Source organism: Saccoglossus kowalevskii, chromosome 14 (assembly GCF_978046115.1).
Source record: "Saccoglossus kowalevskii chromosome 14, keSacKowa6.1, whole genome shotgun sequence".
Taxonomy (NCBI): Eukaryota; Metazoa; Hemichordata; class Enteropneusta; family Harrimaniidae; genus Saccoglossus; species Saccoglossus kowalevskii.
The window spans coordinates 11,396,492-11,418,333 of NC_140654.1; the positions used below are offsets into that span (position 1 = coordinate 11,396,492).

At 35.2% G+C, this 21,842-nt stretch overlaps 1 long non-coding RNA gene across 2 annotated transcripts; it reads right to left on the reverse strand.

The window, feature by feature from the left end:
- Positions 1-1,969: 1,969 nt before the first annotated feature.
- On the reverse strand, positions 1,970-15,952 carry LOC102805885 (uncharacterized). Of its 2 annotated transcripts, none has more exons than XR_014931604.1 (4): positions 15,840-15,952; positions 3,923-4,005; positions 2,472-2,521; positions 1,970-2,155 (listed from the first exon to the last, which is right to left on the reverse strand). It is a non-coding gene; the product is annotated as an uncharacterized LOC102805885 (long non-coding RNA). The 2 variants fall into 2 exon arrangements; XR_014931603.1 differs by lacking the exon at positions 15,840-15,952 and adding an exon at positions 6,582-6,736.
- Between the last annotated feature and the right edge of the window lie 5,890 nt (positions 15,953-21,842).

A 21,842-nucleotide genomic window follows, 5' to 3' on the forward strand; every position in this document is an offset into this window, starting at 1 on the left:
CAAATGAGCTAACATCTAGCTTTTTTTCAAGAAAGGTATGCTTCATCCAGCAGCCTACAATGGACACAAGTGGATTTAGGCTACTTGCAAACTGTTTGTTAACATTAACTGGGAACGAGCCTGATTACATCATGGATGTTGCTAACGAATCTCCATACATTAGAGATTAATTTACCATGCAGCAAACGATTCGGTACTCAATACTTTTGGTTGTACACCGCTATCTCTAAACGGTTCATCAAATTTACATATGATGAATGGCAAGGCGGGCGGCGATTTAAGTGTTGGTTGATGTATTTCAAGTCTGATCTGAATTTCATGTAAAATATCTAGCACGCCTTCGCCGTTCAGGACACCATGTGTGTATAAAATATGACAGCAGTGCACACGAAAACAATCATTGATTGTGTAAAGTCTGTGATTTGCACGAAATTGGCAATGATTACCACTTCTTGTTCGACTGACTTATCAGTTTATTACGAATGTCGTCGGATGTAAATTTACTTTTATAATCGACCATGAGTATCTAAATTTACTAAGGTCACAAAAAGAACAGACGTTATACAAAGAGTGACGTCTATATTTACCACACTATTAAACTCAGGGTTGAAATTGCAGAAATATTAGTAAGCATTTGTCACTAAATCATTTGTATTTTGAACGACCCTTTAGATTACTACTCCAGACAATATCTACCATGATCATAGTCAACCAAAAATATGCAAGCTTATTATGCTTTTATTTTACACGCAAACTGTTCGACTCGACACACTATTAATCTAGAAAACATTTATACGTTTGGAAATGAAATAACTATATTATACTGTTTGTGAAAATGTAGTTTGCTCAAACTATGACTGACAGGACTTTTGAAAACTTTAGCAGCCATTTTAAACCACAATTTCCCATAAGTCGAGATTTGGTTAAAAAACTAAGTACAGTCATTAAATGTTAATAAATAACAAGTGACACGTGTATTGAGAGTTACAATTTGCCAAGAGGACATGATGTAACTGACTTGGGGTAATTAGCATACTAAATTCGGCCGCAATATTGCCTTATTATACCCTTACTTTCCTTTTATGTGACTGCAACAAGTCATGCAAAATTTGTGGTCAGGTTACATTGAATGTAGGTTACACTTTATCTACGTTTGTATTTCATCCCGCCTTTCCTATTCTATATAGAAAGTACTACTGAGAAAGATCTGGCTGAAATTTAGTCATCGTCATTCGGGGTGTTGTGATTTATTAGGCATATTTGAATCAGGACTTGATTATCATTGGACATGGTGAAAAATATTTAATCGTGCACATATGTGATACCTGATACAGCAACATTTTTATATTGGCCTGAAAATATTTATTCGTGCTCAGTTATGACGCATGATACAGCAACATTTGTTAATATGATTTTGTTTCAAAGTGTTTATCAAACTAGTACATTCTAAATCCTCGTTGTGATATTGATGACAGTGTTCAATTTTAATGTTTGAATATACCCGGCATGTCAGTGCATATTTTGATGTACTGCTTGTCTTCCATGGCAAGGCCTAGCCAGAATGTTTATCGGACCACCCAGTAAACATGTAAATTGTTAATCTGTAAAGGTTGTCTTAGAATATAACATATTTCAGGTTCAAAAACATTTTGCATCAAAATCAACACGTATTGTCCAATCTAGAGAACAACGCCCAAGAGTAATACATCAGAAAATAGATTTACATGTAGTTCAGAAACGGGAATATCAATAAATTTGAATTTCAAAGTGTGCACGTGATTAGTGACACATTGGCGGAACTGGCTGAACCAGTGCCTTACATTTATATAATGTTAAGTTATATTCATATTCAATTCTGAGTACGAAAATATATTTTCGGATAAAAGTTAGCCTGCGGATATGAATTTTTTTGTATGTTTACATTATTCAACTGATCAGGCCAAGAAGCCACAAACACACAAACAAGGAACAATTTGAATTATTATTTATTAGACCTGCAGTTCTAATATACAATATTTTATTTTTAAACTACATAGGTTACAATTGCATATGTATACCCTCTATTGTCTCTAATTAACAGTTTGTTGGCACAGTCGGACACAAATAATAGTATGCTGGATCACAACAATCTGGGCCTCCTTGCCGTTTGTCAACGCTTTAACAAAAAAAAAGAAAAAAACTCGTGTTGTTAGCATACATAAATAACAATGTGATGCACATATTATATTCATAATATACGTGTGTCAATATATCCCTAGCAAGAATAGTATAACAGTGCATGTAACCTTATGCTGCTTAAATAAATAAACAAATAAATAAATAAATAAATAAATAAATAAATAAATAAATAAATAAATAAATAAATAAATAAATAAATAAATAAATAAATAAATAAATAAATAAATAAATCATGTCATTACTTAAAATTATGTTAAATTCATGCGCCTGGGAGTAAAAACAGTAAAGCATACCTTCTCAAAACTCTAGCAAAAGACATATTATCATCAAGTTTTCCATATGGCTGTAACATAAGCATTGAAAATAATTGAAACAAACAAAAAGAGGCATGGGCACCCAAAACTATAAATTATAAATATTATAAAGTTAAAATTTATTTGTATGTACCATTTACATCATTGATTACTAATGATTATTTAGACTACAGTATCATCCTTTAACATGGTGTTTCGATATCACGGTTGTAAGTCTAACCCCGCCTTGTTAACAAAAGTGTCCGTTTGTACTAACCGAATACATTGTTACAATGGGAGAGAGTTGATTGGGATTATATGTCAACACAAGCGAATAAAATGAATAAAATATTGATCAGAATTTAGGGTATGGTATCCTATTTAGAGTGCTAAAATGTAGATACATCAAGTTTTGAGTTAACTTTGTGGAATCAGAAGTGTATGACACCTTGGACGAATTATTTGTAAGTAGATTTATCGTAAACTCATATGTAAGTAGACTTTTTCATTAGTTTAGTACTCAATACTTGACCTAAGTAATGCAGATCGTATTGGTTTGATAGATTGATGTCACGATAAACTTAACAACCAACTAGAAGACATTTGTAGTGAACCAATAAATACGATGGTAAACGTCATCACTCATCTAAACGCTTGATTGATTTAGCCTAGCAGAATACTGTTATTCCGGAGGTAGCGTAAATGAAAGGTAAAGTATTCAGATGATTTGGTAGACAAACACTATTTTGTATGAAAAGCACCCTAGTGGAGACGGTGTTGTTAGGCCAAGACATTTAGACGTTGAAAATCGACAATATTTGTCAATGGTCAAAATCATCAAGCAGAACACTAAAGTATTGAGAAATGGGCGACTATTAATCGAGAAAATAAAAGCATTGTCCACTGAAGCACAAACAGTGACAATGAAAATGATATTGGAATATTGTAGGAATCGCGCATCTATAAATGAAAGCAGATAACAAGCCATCACGAATAGCTGCTAGAGATCTGAATAATGATTTTAATATTGCTGTAAGAGAACAATGATTCAACTCCCCACGTCCCTTGAAACATTCTAATTATGGAGCACTGGAAAGAAGGAATGGGACTATAAACTACAGAATACAGAACAAAAATAACTCATGTTAGCTGCTATGCAATGGAAATACACTCTGGTTGAATTTAGAATTCAGTGGGGGGGGGGGAATATACTACCATCCGTGTTATATATACAACGAATGTTGTGTCTAATACGACTATCCCTGAACGTGATAACTATCAATAATTTTGCATATTGTTTACTTGTAATGCAACTCAATTGATTGTTACAATTATACAAGTTATTACAAGCTCTTCGTTCATTCACTGTTTAAGTTTTGTTTTGTAGCAAATATCAAGCTATATAAATTGTTGTACAATAGCTTTCCACAATCGATTTCCAAAATACTCACCTTTGCACATGCTGGGTTCAACAGAACCATAGTTCCGAGAGCCAGAATAACAATGAATATCTTACCATTCATACTGATCAGGTCTGAATTGAAAGACAATGTGATTGGTAATATGCATTCAAATTACATTAAATTAGTATACGATGGTCTTAACAATAAATCAATGGAAAATGAACAATTAAGTACACAAGTAGTAACAATTATTGAAAACAATATTTTAACACTTTATGCTGATTCACTATATTATATTTATGGTGGTGTAAATATATGCAGCTCGGCTATTCATCGGCCAATCATTCACTATATAGTGGCGGTAGCACATGGGGGGGGGGGCGGTCGTCCCGCGAAAAAAATTGTGGGTCGCCTCTCCAAAATCAAGCTGAAACCCTTTGAGCCAGCAAAATTTGCACTCAAAATGCAGGAAATAGCGTTTCAGAAGGGCTAGAATTCAATCTCGTCCCCTCATGCTAAATGTCGTTCCACCGCCTATTCTATATACATATTGTGATATAAATTGTAAATGAAAAGTACAGAGCCCTGGCTGTGTAAATGAAAAGTACACATGTTCGGATACTTTGCAACAACCTATTGCACATGTTTATTTTTAAGACTGCTGATACAGTCACTGGATTGTTTTGTCAGCAGGATTTGAGATACATACATCCTGTCTCTCCCTGTGGCATAATGATATGTCTAAGACACAGTGGCGTAGCGATTGTGAAATACCCAGGAATGTGCTTTGCTCATTGTTGTTGAACATAAATATGACACCATTGACCCGAGTCTTCTACTTTAAATTGGCAGAGCTTGGATAAAGAGTGGTTTATTCCACTAACAAAATTGGCATCCTCTTTACATTGATTTTTCTTTTATTTCGAGATAACCAATAATTCCGTTAAATACGTTTTATTGTTTGCATGGCCATAATTTAGTTGTATTATTTAAGTTGAGACGAGTGTGAAAATCTTTAGTCAGGAAGGTGACTTGACCTGATTATATAACATCCTGTAATACTGACTCCTGGCTCAAGTGAGCTGTACCCTATATAAGGGTATATGTGCAGACGTGCTGTGCAGTTATCCCTGCTGATCAACAGGAACCACTGAAGCTCACTACCTGAACTACTTCCGTTGCACCAGTGCTACCAGTAGCAGCAGATAGCAGTGCAGTTGCCAATACTCCTGGACACAGAGCACGAGCCTAAAATGTAGTGCAGCTGCTGACAGAGTGCCAGATTCGAAAGAATGCAACATGGTACATTGCTGTTTAATGGAGAGTAGAGTGTACCCTGCAGCACCGATCAGGTCCTAAGTTTTATTTGTTTACCGTATATCCCCATTCTTGCTGGTTCCAGTGACTAGCACCCCATCTATTTGTTTATTTATTAAAGTGATGGAAATCTTATATATTGAGTTGTTTTGATTTATTGTAATTGTTACCGTTAAATTTCCTTCCCTTCATTGCCTCAGTTGTGGTGATATACTCTCACCAAACGATGCCCACCCCGTGACAGTGGACGAGCGGAACGGAGAAGAGCTATAATATGAGCAAGCTGCCAGATATGTCTATTATTAGACCTGTATTGAAGACAAGCTTCCGAATGCAGAGCAGCCCCATAAAGCCCCCACCAGCTTAGATGCCAGGAACGGATGAAATGTTGGGTGCGGTGTTTCATAAATGTCGACCAATTCTGTCATTTATGCAAACATTGCCGTCAATGCCCTGTTATTGAAACAACTATGAATCCATCTACCACACAATAATGGATGAGTAGAGGCGTCTATAGCAAAATAAAGTGTGATGTGACGCTGGACAAATTATCACGTCTTTGACCTATAAGGCATCATCGAAAATTTACAAGTTCAAGAACAGAAAATAAACGGATTACAAATAGTCAAATACATATACAAAATAAAATAACAGACAAGCACAGTACGCTACACCATCAAATAAGTGAAAGATATATTTCTCCATGGTATACATAGGGTGATGTCAGACACTTCAAAAACAGCGATCAAATATTGTTCCACGTGACAAATGTCTATATATCATTTTGAGTCACAATCAAATAATTTTCGCAATGAACTTGATGTTTACATCAAACTACTGACGCATATGCCATCTTAGATCATATCTGTGTTAGTGGCATTGTGTTATCGTTATATATAATCGTTATATATTCACCGAAACAAACAAAATATTCTTGAATGTTAAGGCCAGTCGTTTCCCACAAAATCCTTGCTTTAATAGTATAGACGAACAAAGACAATGTCCTTTTAAAAAGTTACATATGTACTACAGACAATGGCATATCCAATGGAATGGGCAATGTATATGCCATTGGTAGGAATTGGAGTCAGCAATAACCATCATCTTATAAAATAAATCTAATCCCGTTATTTACCAAGGTTTTACATAGTGTGTACATTTCGTTACATGTATTGCTGCAATTGACAGACAGAAAACAAAATAAAATTAATTGCTCACAAATTCTCTATGGGCCAAATCGTGATTAATATTTTCTTTCAGTCCACTATGTTTCATGACGTGTGTCGCTCTTATGAAAATTCTTTCCTTTCTCGGAAATATATCGAATATTGTTACAAATTCTTTGCTTTTTTACAATAATCTAGTAAAATGATGTGAAACTGTAACTTACCGTGGTGCGTGTTCAATATTCCCCAACAGTCGTTCAAAATGGTGGCATAAATATTTGGAGCTCGGCTGTTTGTTATATTTATCTTTCCTTATTTGCATAATACCTAAGATCTACCAGCTAAAATGCGAAACGTGGCCTCATCGTCTCTTATTGAATGAGGGGAAAGTGTTTATGATAAGTGTCAAGCGAAGCTGACAAGTACTCACATCCCGGACCTCTTTTGGAAACTATGAAATTGTAATAAATTAATTTTAATATTTTCTTTTAATTTCAACACTAGATGTAATTTACTACCTGAAAAATGGTATATCGCAGAAATGAAGCTGCGGATAGACTGCGAGCCCTATGGGTACAAGTTATAGGTTCTGTCCCATTCAGTTTTGAGGTAACTTGATAACTGTGACGATGTACCAGGCAATGCCATATGAGTAACACACTGTCAATAGAGAATTTTGACTGTGATGCAGAGTTGTATGAACCGGTGATCTTTATTCGGATGTTGACATCGGGAAAACGAAGCATAGAACAAAAAAGTTGTATCTGGGCGTTGGCCAAACGGCCAAGCCCAGAGAGCAAACAAGTAGACCAGGTCTGGTGTATCTTTCTCTGAGTCTATCTCCCTGAGTCTCTCTAAAGTACCATGTGTTTGTATAAGGTAAATCACGTGATCTAAATTGACACATTACATGACTCAAATCATCTTTCATGATTTTGGACAGTGATTCATTACACCCGCATAAGTTTCCAGAAAATACATTGAATAAAAATACAAAAATGATTTTAACACCTCCACATCATGGCTAAATGCTTTACAGACTGATTTGTCACAGGTAATAATGTTTTACGAATTATATTATTACATGTTGTGACATACTCTGTCAGTTGCCCATATATACCGCTAAAAGCGACATGGATATTGTTGTAGAAACCACGCTTGTTGATAGCAATGTGAAAATACGCTTGATATTGTTTCTATACAAGGGTCACCCATGGGAATTCTAACAACGCCCATGATGGGTGTCCGTACGAGCGACATGACAACACCATAATATATGATAATATATGCACTGCAGCGTGAGAACTGGCAGAATAAAATATATTTTATTCGTTTATTCATAAATTTCTTAATAATCTTCATTTTTTTTTCACTCCTCAACCCTCCAAAAACAAGTTGAAACTCTTTGTGTCTGCACAATTTGCCTCTCAACATGCATAAAATAGCTTTTCAGAGGATCTATTTTTCAGATCTCGACCCTCATGCAAAATTTCGTTTTATACACGAGTATATAATGTTAAATTATTTGCATAATCTGTAAGCTCTACCAGATAAAATGCCCGAAGCAGATGATATGTTGGGTGAGGCATTTCAGAAATGTCGACCAATTCTGTCATTTAAGCAAACTTTGCCGTTAATGCCCTGTTATTGGAACAACAATGAATCCATCTACCACACCATATTGGATGAGAAGAAGCGTCCAAGTAAAATAAAGTGTATATAAGCATCATCGAAAATGTTGTGTTGCAGAACACAAAATAAACGGATTACAAATAGTCAAAAACATATACAAAATAAAATAACTGACAAGCACAATACGCTACACCATCGAATAAAAGAATGATACATTCCTCCATGGTATAAATAGGGTGATGCCAGGAGCTTCAAAAACAGCAATCAAATCTTGTTTGACCGTTCCAATTGTCGTATATCATTTTGAGTCACAATCAAGTAATTTTCGCAATGAACTTGATGTTTACATCAAACTACTGACGCATATGCCATCTTAGATCATATCTGTGTTAGTGGCATTGTGTTATCGTTATATATAATCGTTATATATTCACCGAAACAAACAAAATATTCTTGAATGTTAAGGCCAGTCGTTTCCCACAAAATCCTTGCTTTAATAGTATAGACGAACAAAGACAATGTCCTTTTAAAAAGTTACATATGTACTACAGACAATGGCATATCCAATGGAATGGGCAATGTATATGCCATTGGTAGGAATTGGAGTCAGCAATAACCATCATCTTATAAAATAAATCTAATCCCGTTATTTACCAAGGTTTTACATAGTGTGTACATTTCGTTACATGTATTGCTGCAATTGACAGACAGAAAACAAAATAAAATTAATTGCTCACAAATTCTCTATGGGCCAAATCGTGATTAATATTTTCTTTCAGTCCACTATGTTTCATGACGTGTGTCGCTCTTATGAAAATTCTTTCCTTTCTCGGAAATATATCGAATATTGTTACAAATTCTTTGCTTTTTTACAATAATCTAGTAAAATGATGTGAAACTGTAACTTACCGTGGTGCGTGTTCAATATTCCCCAACAGTCGTTCAAAATGGTGGCATAAATATTTGGAGCTCGGCTGTTTGTTATATTTATCTTTCCTTATTTGCATAATACCTAAGATCTACCAGCTAAAATGCGAAACGTGGCCTCATCGTCTCTTATTGAATGAGGGGAAAGTGTTTATGATAAGTGTCAAGCGAAGCTGACAAGTACTCACATCCCGGACCTCTTTTGGAAACTATGAAATTGTAATAAATTAATTTTAATATTTTCTTTTAATTTCAACACTAGATGTGATTTACTACCTGAAAAATGGTATATCGCAGAAATGAAGCTGCGGATAGACTGCGAGCCCTATGGGTACAAGTTATAGGTTCTGTCCCATTCAGTTTTGAGGTAACTTGATAACTGTGACGATGTACCAGGCAATGCCATATGAGTAACACACTGTCAATAGAGAATTTTGACTGTGATGCAGAGTTGTATGAACCGGTGATCTTTATTCGGATGTTGACATCGGGAAAACGAAGCATAGAACAAAAAAGTTGTATCTGGGCGTTGGCCAAACGGCCAAGCCCAGAGAGCAAACAAGTAGACCAGGTCCGGTGTATCTTTCTCTGAGTCTATCTCCCTGAGTCTCTCTAAAGTACCATGTGTTTGTATAAGGTAAATCACGTGATCTAAATTGACACATTACATGACTCAAATCATCTTTCATGATTTTGGACAGTGATTCATTACACCCGCATAAGTTTCCAGAAAATACATTGAATAAAAATACAAAAATGATTTTAACACCTCCACATCATGGCTAAATGCTTTACAGACTGATTTGTCACAGGTAATAATGTTTTACGAATTATATTATTACATGTTGTGACATACTCTGTCAGTTGCCCATATATACCGCTAAAAGCGACATGGATATTGTTGTAGAAACCACGCTTGTTGATAGCAATGTGAAAATACGCTTGATATTGTTTCTATACAAGGGTCACCCATGGGAATTCTAACAACGCCCATGATGGGTGTCCGTACGAGCGACATGACAACACCATAATATATGATAATATATGCACTGCAGCGTGAGAACTGGCAGAATAAAATATATTTTATTCGTTTATTCATAAATTTCTTAATAATCTTCATTTTTTTTTCACTCCTCAACCCTCCAAAAACAAGTTGAAACTCTTTGTGTCTGCACAATTTGCCTCTCAACATGCATAAAATAGCTTTTCAGAGGATCTATTTTTCAGATCTCGACCCTCATGCAAAATTTCGTTTTATACACGAGTATATAATGTTAAATTATTTGCATAATCTGTAAGCTCTACCAGATAAAATGCCCGAAGCAGATGATATGTTGGGTGAGGCATTTCAGAAATGTCGACCAATTCTGTCATTTAAGCAAACTTTGCCGTTAATGCCCTGTTATTGGAACAACAATGAATCCATCTACCACACCATATTGGATGAGAAGAAGCGTCCAAGTAAAATAAAGTGTATATAAGCATCATCGAAAATGTTGTGTTGCAGAACACAAAATAAACGGATTACAAATAGTCAAATACATATACAAAATAAACTAACTGACAAGCACAATACGCTACACCATCGAATAAAAGAATGATACATTCCTCCATGGTATAAATAGGGTGATGCCAGGAGCTTCAAAAACAGCAATCAAATCTTGTTTGACCGTTCCAATTGTCGTATATCATTTTGAGTCACAATCAAGTAATTTTCGCAATGAACTTGATGTTTACATCAAACTACTGACGCATATGCCATCTTAGATCATATCTGTGTTAGTGGCATTGTGTTATCGTTATATATAATCGTTATATATTCACCGAAACAAACAAAATATTCTTGAATGTTAAGGCCAGTCGTTTCCCACAAAACCCTTGCTTTAATAGTATAGACGAACAAAGACAATGTCCTTTTAAAAAGTTACATATGTACTACAGACAATGGCATATCCAATGGAATGGGCAATGTATATGCCATTGGTAGGAATTGGAGTCAGCAATAACCATCATCTTATAAAATAAATCTAATCCCGTTCTTTACCAAGGTTTTACATAGTGTGTACATTTCTTTACATGTATTGCTGCAATTGACAGACAGAAAACAAAATAAAATTAATTGCTCACAAATTCTCTATGGGCCAAATCGTGATTAATATTTTCTTTCAGTCCACTATGTTTCATGACGTGTGTCGCTCTTATGAAAATTCTTTCCTTTCTCGGAAATATATCGAATATTGTTACAAATTCTTTGCTTTTTTACAATAATCTAGTAAAATGATGTGAAACTGTAACTTACCGTGGTGCGTGTTCAATATTCCCCAACAGTCGTTCAAAATGGTGGCATAAATATTTGGAGCTCGACTGTTTGTTATATTTATCTCTCCTTATTTGCATAATACCTAAGATCTACCAGCTAAAATGCGAAACGTGGCCTCATCGTCTCTTATTGAATGAGGGGAAAGTGTTTATGATGAGTGTCAAGCGAAGCTGACAAGTACTCACATCCCGGACCTCTTTTGGAAACTATGAAATTGTAATAAATTAATTTTAATATTTTCTTTTAATTTCAACACTAGATGTGATTTACTACCTGAAAAATGGTATATCGCAGAAATGAAGCTGCGGATAGACTGCGAGCCCTATGGGTACAAGTTATAGGTTCTGTCCCATTCAGTTTTGAGGTAACTTGATAACTGTGACGATGTACCAGGCAATGCCATATGAGTAACACACTGTCAATAGAGAATTTTGACTGTGATGCAGAGTTGTATGAACCAGTGATCTTTATTCGGATGTTGACATCGGAAAAACGAAGCATAGAACAAAAAAGTTGTATCTGGGCGTTGGCCAAACGGCCAAGCCCAGAGAGCAAACAAGTAGACCGGGTCCGGTGTATCTTTCTCTGAGTCTATCTCCCTGAGTCTCACTAAAGTACCATGTGTTTGTATAAGGTAAATCACGTGATCTAAATTGACACATTACATGACTCAAATCATCTTTCATGATTTTGGACAGTGATTCATTACACCCGCATAAGTTTCCAGAAAATACATTGAATAAAAATACAAAAATGATTTTAACACCTCCACATCATGGCTAAATGCTTTACAGACTGATTTGTCACAGGTAATAATGTTTTACGAATTATATTATTACATGTTGTGACATACTCTGTCAGTTGCCCATATATACCGCTAAAAGCGACATGGATATTGTTGTAGAAACCACGCTTGTTGATAGCAATGTGAAAATACGCTTGATATTGTTTCTATACAAGGGTCACCCATGGGAATTCTAACAACGCCCATGATGGGTGTCCGTACGAGCGACATGACAACACCATAATATATGATAATATATGCACTGCAGCGTGAGAACTGGCAGAATAAAATATATTTTATTCGTTTATTCATAAATTTCTTAATAATCTTCTTTTTTTTTCACTCCTCAACCCTCCAAAAACAAGTTGAAACTCTTTGTGTCTGCACAATTTGCCTCTCAACATGCATAAAATAGCTTTTCAGAGGATCTATTTTTCAGATCTCGACCCTCATGCAAAATTTCGTTTTATACACGAGTATATAATGTTAAATTATTTGCATAATCTGTAAGCTCTACCAGATAAAATGCCCGAAGCAGATGATATGTTGGGTGAGGCATTTCAGAAATGTCGACCAATTCTGTCATTTAAGCAAACTTTGCCGTTAATGCCCTGTTATTGGAACAACAATGAATCCATCTACCACACCATATTGGATGAGAAGAAGCGTCCAAGTAAAATAAAGTGTATATAAGCATCATCGAAAATGTTGTGTTGCAGAACACAAAATAAACGGATTACAAATAGTCAAATACATATACAAAATAAACTAACTGACAAGCACAATACGCTACACCATCGAATAAAAGAATGATACATTCCTCCATGGTATAAATAGGGTGATGCCAGGAGCTTCAAAAACAGCAATCAAATCTTGTTTGACCGTTCCAATTGTCGTATATCATTTTGAGTCACAATCAAGTAATTTTCGCAATGAACTTGATGTTTACATCAAACTACTGACGCATATGCCATCTTAGATCATATCTGTGTTAGTGGCATTGTGTTATCGTTATATATAATCGTTATATATTCACCGAAACAAACAAAATATTCTTGAATGTTAAGGCCAGTCGTTTCCCACAAAATCCTTGCTTTAATAGTATAGACGAACAAAGACAATGTCCTTTTAAAAAGTTACATATGTACTACAGACAATGGCATATCCAATGGAATGGGCAATGTATATGCCATTGGTAGGAATTGGAGTCAGCAATAACCATCATCTTATAAAATAAATCTAATCCCGTTATTTACCAAGGTTTTACATAGTGTGTACATTTCGTTACATGTATTGCTGCAATTGACAGACAGAAAACAAAATAAAATTAATTGCTCACAAATTCTCTATGGGCCAAATCGTGATTAATATTTTCTTTCAGTCCACTATGTTTCATGACGTGTGTCGCTCTTATGAAAATTCTTTCCTTTCTCGGAAATATATCGAATATTGTTACAAATTCTTTGCTTTTTTACAATAATCTAGTAAAATGATGTGAAACTGTAACTTACCGTGGTGCGTGTTCAATATTCCCCAACAGTCGTTCAAAATGGTGGCATAAATATTTGGAGCTCGGCTGTTTGTTATATTTATCTTTCCTTATTTGCATAATACCTAAGATCTACCAGCTAAAATGCGAAACGTGGCCTCATCGTCTCTTATTGAATGAGGGGAAAGTGTTTATGATAAGTGTCAAGCGAAGCTGACAAGTACTCACATCCCGGACCTCTTTTGGAAACTATGAAATTGTAATAAATTAATTTTAATATTTTCTTTTAATTTCAACACTAGATGTGATTTACTACCTGAAAAATGGTATATCGCAGAAATGAAGCTGCGGATAGACTGCGAGCCCTATGGGTACAAGTTATAGGTTCTGTCCCATTCAGTTTTGAGGTAACTTGATAACTGTGACGATGTACCAGGCAATGCCATATGAGTAACACACTGTCAATAGAGAATTTTGACTGTGATGCAGAGTTGTATGAACCGGTGATCTTTATTCGGATGTTGACATCGGGAAAACGAAGCATAGAACAAAAAAGTTGTATCTGGGCGTTGGCCAAACGGCCAAGCCCAGAGAGCAAACAAGTAGACCAGGTCCGGTGTATCTTTCTCTGAGTCTATCTCCCTGAGTCTCTCTAAAGTACCATGTGTTTGTATAAGGTAAATCACGTGATCTAAATTGACACATTACATGACTCAAATCATCTTTCATGATTTTGGACAGTGATTCATTACACCCGCATAAGTTTCCAGAAAATACATTGAATAAAAATACAAAAATGATTTTAACACCTCCACATCATGGCTAAATGCTTTACAGACTGATTTGTCACAGGTAATAATGTTTTACGAATTATATTATTACATGTTGTGACATACTCTGTCAGTTGCCCATATATACCGCTAAAAGCGACATGGATATTGTTGTAGAAACCACGCTTGTTGATAGCAATGTGAAAATACGCTTGATATTGTTTCTATACAAGGGTCACCCATGGGAATTCTAACAACGCCCATGATGGGTGTCCGTACGAGCGACATGACAACACCATAATATATGATAATATATGCACTGCAGCGTGAGAACTGGCAGAATAAAATATATTTTATTCGTTTATTCATAAATTTCTTAATAATCTTCATTTTTTTTTCACTCCTCAACCCTCCAAAAACAAGTTGAAACTCTTTGTGTCTGCACAATTTGCCTCTCAACATGCATAAAATAGCTTTTCAGAGGATCTATTTTTCAGATCTCGACCCTCATGCAAAATTTCGTTTTATACACGAGTATATAATGTTAAATTATTTGCATAATCTGTAAGCTCTACCAGATAAAATGCCCGAAGCAGATGATATGTTGGGTGAGGCATTTCAGAAATGTCGACCAATTCTGTCATTTAAGCAAACTTTGCCGTTAATGCCCTGTTATTGGAACAACAATGAATCCATCTACCACACCATATTGGATGAGAAGAAGCGTCCAAGTAAAATAAAGTGTATATAAGCATCATCGAAAATGTTGTGTTGCAGAACACAAAATAAACGGATTACAAATAGTCAAATACATATACAAAATAAACTAACTGACAAGCACAATACGCTACACCATCGAATAAAAGAATGATACATTCCTCCATGGTATAAATAGGGTGATGCCAGGAGCTTCAAAAACAGCAATCAAATCTTGTTTGACCGTTCCAATTGTCGTATATCATTTTGAGTCACAATCAAGTAATTTCCGTATAGAACTTGATGTTTACATCAAACTAGTGACCCGGATGTCATCTTAGATCACCTCTGTACTAGTGGCATTGCGTTTAATCACACAATTGTTATATATTCACCGAAACAAAAAATATTCTTGAATGTTAAGGCCAGTTGCTTTCCACAAAACCTTTGGTTTAATAGTATAGACGCAAAAAAGACAATGCCCTTTTAAAAAGTCTACATATGGGCTACAGACAATGGCATGTCAAATGCGATGGGTTATGTATATGCCATTGGAAGGAATTGTTAGCAATAACCATCATGGTATAAAATAAGTCTAACTCCTTTCTGTACCAAGATATTACATAGTGTGTACATCTCTAAACATGTTTTACTGGAGACAGAATAAAAAATAAAATCAATTGTTCACAAATTCTCTATGGCCAAATCGTGATTAATATTTTCGTTCAGTCTACTATGTTTCATGACATGTGTCACTCTTATGAAAATTCTTTCCTTTCTCGGGAATATAACGAATATTGTTACCAATTGTTTGCTCTTTTTCACAACAATAAGCTAGTAAATTGATGTGAAACTGTAACTTACCACTGTGCGTTTTCAATATTCCCCAACAGTCGTTCAAAATGGTGGCATAAATATTTGGAGCTCGGCTGTTTTCTATATTTATCTTTCCTCATTTGCATAATACCTAAAATCTACCAGCCAATTCTATATACATATTGTCATATAAAGTGTAAATGAAAAGTACAGAGCCCTGGCTGTGTAAATAAAAAGTACACATGTTCGGATACTTTGCAACAACCTATTGCACATGTTTATTTTTAAGACTGCTGATACAGTCACTGGATTGTGTGTCAGCAGGATTTGAGATACATACATCCTGTCTCTCCCTGTGGCATAATGATATGTCTAAGAAACAGTGGCGTAGTGACTGTGAATTACCCAGGAATGTGCTTTGCTCAGTGTTGTTGAACATAAATATGACACCATTGACCCGAGTCTTCTACTTTAAATTGGCAGAGCTTGGATAAAGAGTGGTTTATTCCACTAACAAAATTGGCATCCTCTTTACATTGATTTTTCTTTTATTTCGAGATAACCAATAATTCCGTTAAATACGTTTTATTGTTCGCATGGCCATAATTTAGTTGTATTATTTAAGTTGAGACGAGTGTGAAAATCTTTAGTCAGGAAGGTGACTTGACCTGATTATATAACATCCTATAATACTGACTCCTGACTCAAGTGAGCTGTACCCTATATAGGGGTACATGTGCAGACGTGCTGTGCAGTTATCCCTGCTGATCAACAGGAACGACTGAAGCTCACTACCTGAACTACTTCCGTTGCACCAGTGCTACCAGTAGCAGCAGATAGCAGTGAAGTTGCCAATACCCCTGGAGACAGATCACGAGTCTAAAATGTAGTGCAGCTGCTGACAGTGTGCCAGATTCGAAAGAATGCAACATGGTACATTGCTGTTTATTGGAGAGTAGAGTGTACCCTGCAGCACCGATCAGGTCCCAAGTTTTATTTGTTTACCGTATATCCCCATTCTTGCTGGTTCCAGTGACTAGCACCCCATCTATTTCTTTATTTATTAAAAAGAAGGAAATCTTATATATTGAGTTGTTTTGATTTATTGTATTTGTTACCGGTAAATTGCCTTCCCTTCATTGCCTCATTTGTGGTGATATACTCTCACAAAACGATCCCCATCCCGTGGCAGTGGACGAGCTGAATGGAGAAGAGCTATAATATGAGCACGCTGCCAGATATGTTTATTATTATACCTGTATTGAAGACAAGCTTCTGAATGCAGAGCAGCCCCATAAAGCCCCCACCAGCTTAGATGCCAGGAACGGATGACATGTTGGATGAGGTGCTTCATAAATGTCGACCAATTCTGTCATTTATGCAAACATTGCCGTCAATGCCCTGTTATTGAAACAACAATTAATCCATCTACCACACAATAATGGATGAGTAGAGGCGTCTATAGCAAAATAAAGTGTGATGTGACGCTGGACAAATTTTCACGTCTTTGACCTATAGACATCATCGAAAATTTACAAGTTCAAGAACAGAAAATAAACGGATTACAAATAGTCAAATACATATACAAAATAAAATAACAGACAAGCACAGTACGATACACCATCAAATAAATGAAAGATATATTCCTCCATGGTATACATAGGGTGATGTCAGACCCTTCAAAAACAGCGATCAAATATTTTTCCACCGTGACAAATGTCTATATATCATTTTGAGTCACAATCAAATAATTTTCGCAATGAACTTGATGTTTACATCAAACTACTGACGCATATGCCATCTTAGATCATCTCTGTATTAGTGGCATTGTGTTACCGTTATATATAATCGTTATATATTCACCGAAACAAACAAAATATTCTCGAATGTTAAGGCTAGTCGTTTTCCACAAAATCCTTGCTTTAATAGACGAACAAAGACAATGTCCTTTTAAAAAGTCTACTACATATGTACTACAGACAATGGCATATCCAATGGAATGGGCAATGTATATGCCATTGGTAGGAATTGGAGTCAGCAATAACCATCATCGTATAAAATAAATCTAATCCCGTTCTGTATCAAGGTTTTACATAGTGTGTACATGTATTGCTGCAATTGACAGACAGAAAACTAAATAAAATTAATTGCTCACAAATTCTCTATGGGCCAAATCGTGATTAACACTTTCGTTCAGTCGACTATGTTTCATGACATGTGTCGCTCTTATGAAAATTCTTTCCTTTCTCCAAAATATATCGAATATTGTTACAAATTCTTTGCTTTTTTACAACAATAAGCTAGTAAAATGATGTGAAACTGTAACTTACCAAGGAGCGTGTTCAATATTCCTCAACAGTCGTTCAAAATAGTGGAAACTATGAAATTGTAATAAATTAATTTTAATGTTTTATTTTAATTTCAACACTAGATGTGATTTACTACCTGAAAAATGGTATATCGCAGAAATGAAGCTGCGGATAGACTGCAAGCCCTATGAGAATATAGTACCTATATACTCATATGGAGTACCTATAAGTTATAGGTCTTGTCCCATTCAGTTTTGAGGTAAGAGAATTGTAATGCTTCATTAAAAGGCAACACTTGATGTTCACTGCGTGTGATATTAATGAATTAATTTTAATATGTAATTTTAATTTCAACACGAGATGTGCTAGTATTTAAGTACATACTATAGTTACGATAGGGAGGGCGCTGTTCAACATGACGTCATACTGGGATTTGTGCATAAATGATGACGTAAGAATGGGAACCGTGCATAAATTAGCATAAATATTGACGTCACAATGGGAATATGTGCATATATTAGCATACATTATCATAACTGGTCGTGAAGGGGAATTTGGACGATGATGACGTCACAATCGAATAAAGTGAATAAATCTGCATAAATGAAGTATGTTTTAATTCGAGGGAGTAACGAGGCTGTCATTAATAAATTAGCATAACTTACCATATTTATGTTGTTGTTTTTTTTAAATCGGACGTCACAGTCCGAGGATTTTTTCTGAATGAATCGTAGAGGGCACTCACATACACGTACACATAATCATTCACTTGCTTATGCTAATAAATACACGGCATTTTGCAAACTAACGAAGTTTATTACACAAAAGAGGGATAAAACTAGATGAACTGGGTAACATGGAATATCATTTATTTTTTTTGGAGTAAATAAGTAAAATGGATAATAATAATAAATCATTTCATTACTTCAAAATGCCTAGCTGGCAAAGAGTGCTGACAGAATTCACTTTCAAATGTCAATTTCTAAACTCTATTGTTATGCTGTGATAAAACATTCCCACGCCTTAATACATCCACGGTAAAATTGGTTCGAAAGTGAAAGTCTAGTGTTGCAAGATTTGTCCCATCGGAGAAAGCTGCTTTTTGGGGGGTCACGTCTGTGCCAGGACAGTGTTATCAAAAAACACAACTTCATTTAAAAGTATTTAGATGTATCACTACACAGCTTCAAGATGTCATAGCTAAACTATCTCTACCCATAGAATGGGATGAGATGACTTCTACTGTTCAAATAAGGTAATCGATACATTTTTTATTTTTTGTTTTCATGTTGTAAACACGAGCCAATGATTCAGGATATGTTTTTTTTAAATGTTCACTTAAAGCAGGGGGAGGCGACTACCCATGGGCCTTTGTGTTTTTAAACGTATGTTGTATATCATCACTTGGGACTCAATGACCGCGCGTATTATTTATTTATTTATTCATAAAGTCACACCATAAAAATGAATGTCGAAAAACACAGTAGACAGATTATCGTAACGTTAATATTTACACGGCATTTAGTTACTGTTTTTTGTGGACTCTGGACCAAAAACCGCTCAATTAGGCAGCAAAACTCTGTGGGGTTACTCGTTAATTCGTCAACAATGCGATTGATTGGGTGGTTCCAGTTTGAACACAGCACACAAACGAATAGTGTTATGAGATCTATGCAAATTTGGGTCGAAATATCAAGACAGAGTCGTAATGGTTAATCAGTTTTGTCGTTGTACTTATTTTTGTTTTTGTCTCGACTCACTGTTGGAGGTAAATGGTTACAGACAATGAGGGATTTTTTTTACATAATATTATAATTATACCAACATTTTTTCATGGATATAACATCGTTATAATACAGGAATACATAGAACCATGGCCATTGACGAATACACTTTTAAATACACGGTGAATGTAATAATGAGTATACAAACTCACTACAGATTGGCTGACGCAATGATAGTATTTAAATTCATGTTCAGCACCTAGAGTGTTACATTGTCGTATTCATTTGTCACACATATTGAATCAAGATTGTTGCCGATTTCAAAAGCCCATAGAATCGGTCACCTGTTTACAAACTCAGAAGTTTGCATATAAACACGCGTGTTGAATAGTACCACTGCAACATCCTTTGGATATCATTTACTGAGCCTGGTATGAGATACATCTAACTTATATGGAACTCAACCGTCAGCGAATTTTGAAAACAACCCATTCGTGAGAGTCTACGATACTCTGGCTAAGTATATATTTTCAACTATTTTAATAAACATCGTGGACAAAAAATATTATAAGAGAGCGAGAAAATTTTCGTAGCACAGGCAGCAATGTATATTTAACTGTTGTTGGAATGTGTTATGTGGGAAATAACTTTCAAGAAAAGTATGAAACATGCAATTTTTTCAATTTATTGAGATATCATAGAATCAACCAGACTTTACGCATGCAAATGGTGCTTTGAACACGGTATGTAACTGAGGTCACAATTCATCATAACTAGCCTTCACGTTGAAGATATATGTACAAATATATAAAATAAGGTAAAATATAAAAAACATAAATATAGTAGAGAGTAGAAAGATATCATCACCACTAGAATTATAGAAACACATAATATACATCACATACACACATAATATAACATGTGCCACGCCGCCAAACAAATCTCAAAAACGCACAAAGTAGTAAGATAGAGTACACGTTATAAACAATTATTTGGTATGACAAGACAGGGGAATAACACAACGCTTAAATTAATCTACATTCTACGTAACATCAGAAGTTATATATAAATAGCTACACAAAGATTAGCCTGTAAGCAGACGTATTTTGCTGACAGGGCTGAGAGGCCATATTTGCTCTCGTTTTTTTCAACACATTTTTGTTTTAATATTCTTAACCAAACAGTGTATGTATAAGCAGAATACAATCGAAAGTGTGAACAACTGTTACAGTAATGGACTTGTATAGTGTTTACCAGAATGAACAGCGCAGATCAACAATGTTCGCATGTTTGGTGTAAATGCTGAAATTATAAAAAAACAGTACGATTAGTATACCGCAGTTTAAGGTACCACGTCATTAATAAACGGTAATATCGATGTTATACACAATGAAAAAAATCATCCCCTTCCTTGCTTTGATATGTGATGTTCCAACACTGATAGCAATCTTGTGTGATTGGTAGACAGAAATGCTGATACTGGTAAACTGTGGTGTTTAAATGTGTATGCATATGGGCGTGGTCTACGTCACTTTTTGTTGCTCAGAAGTAAGCATGAGTGGGATAAGCAGTTATGGCCTCATTTCGCTATTTGGCCACTATCTGCGCTCTCTCGATGAATATGAATATGTATGTTCTTCCCTTAACATGCGTGATTCAGGTATGCCAATGACAACAGGCATAACAATATTCAACTTGTTTACCACAAGAGAGCGATGATTTTGTTCTTTTCTGCGAATTTATGAAGTCAGGGTTCACTTTGAGATATCTGCCAAAAAAGGCATATCTATTAATACAACTGAAATTCAGTGAAAGTGTTAAAATCTTGGGAAAAGATATATAACAACAATAATAGTTTTACTGTACTAAATGTTTCCCCATAGAATATATAAATAAACAGATAGTGAAATTATAATGCTTGGTTTGATTTTTGTACATTGCAAGGATTATAAACTTGTCATCATTAAGTAGGATTTTAAAGATTTGTTGATTGCCTGAGTGTTATTGGATTATGTATA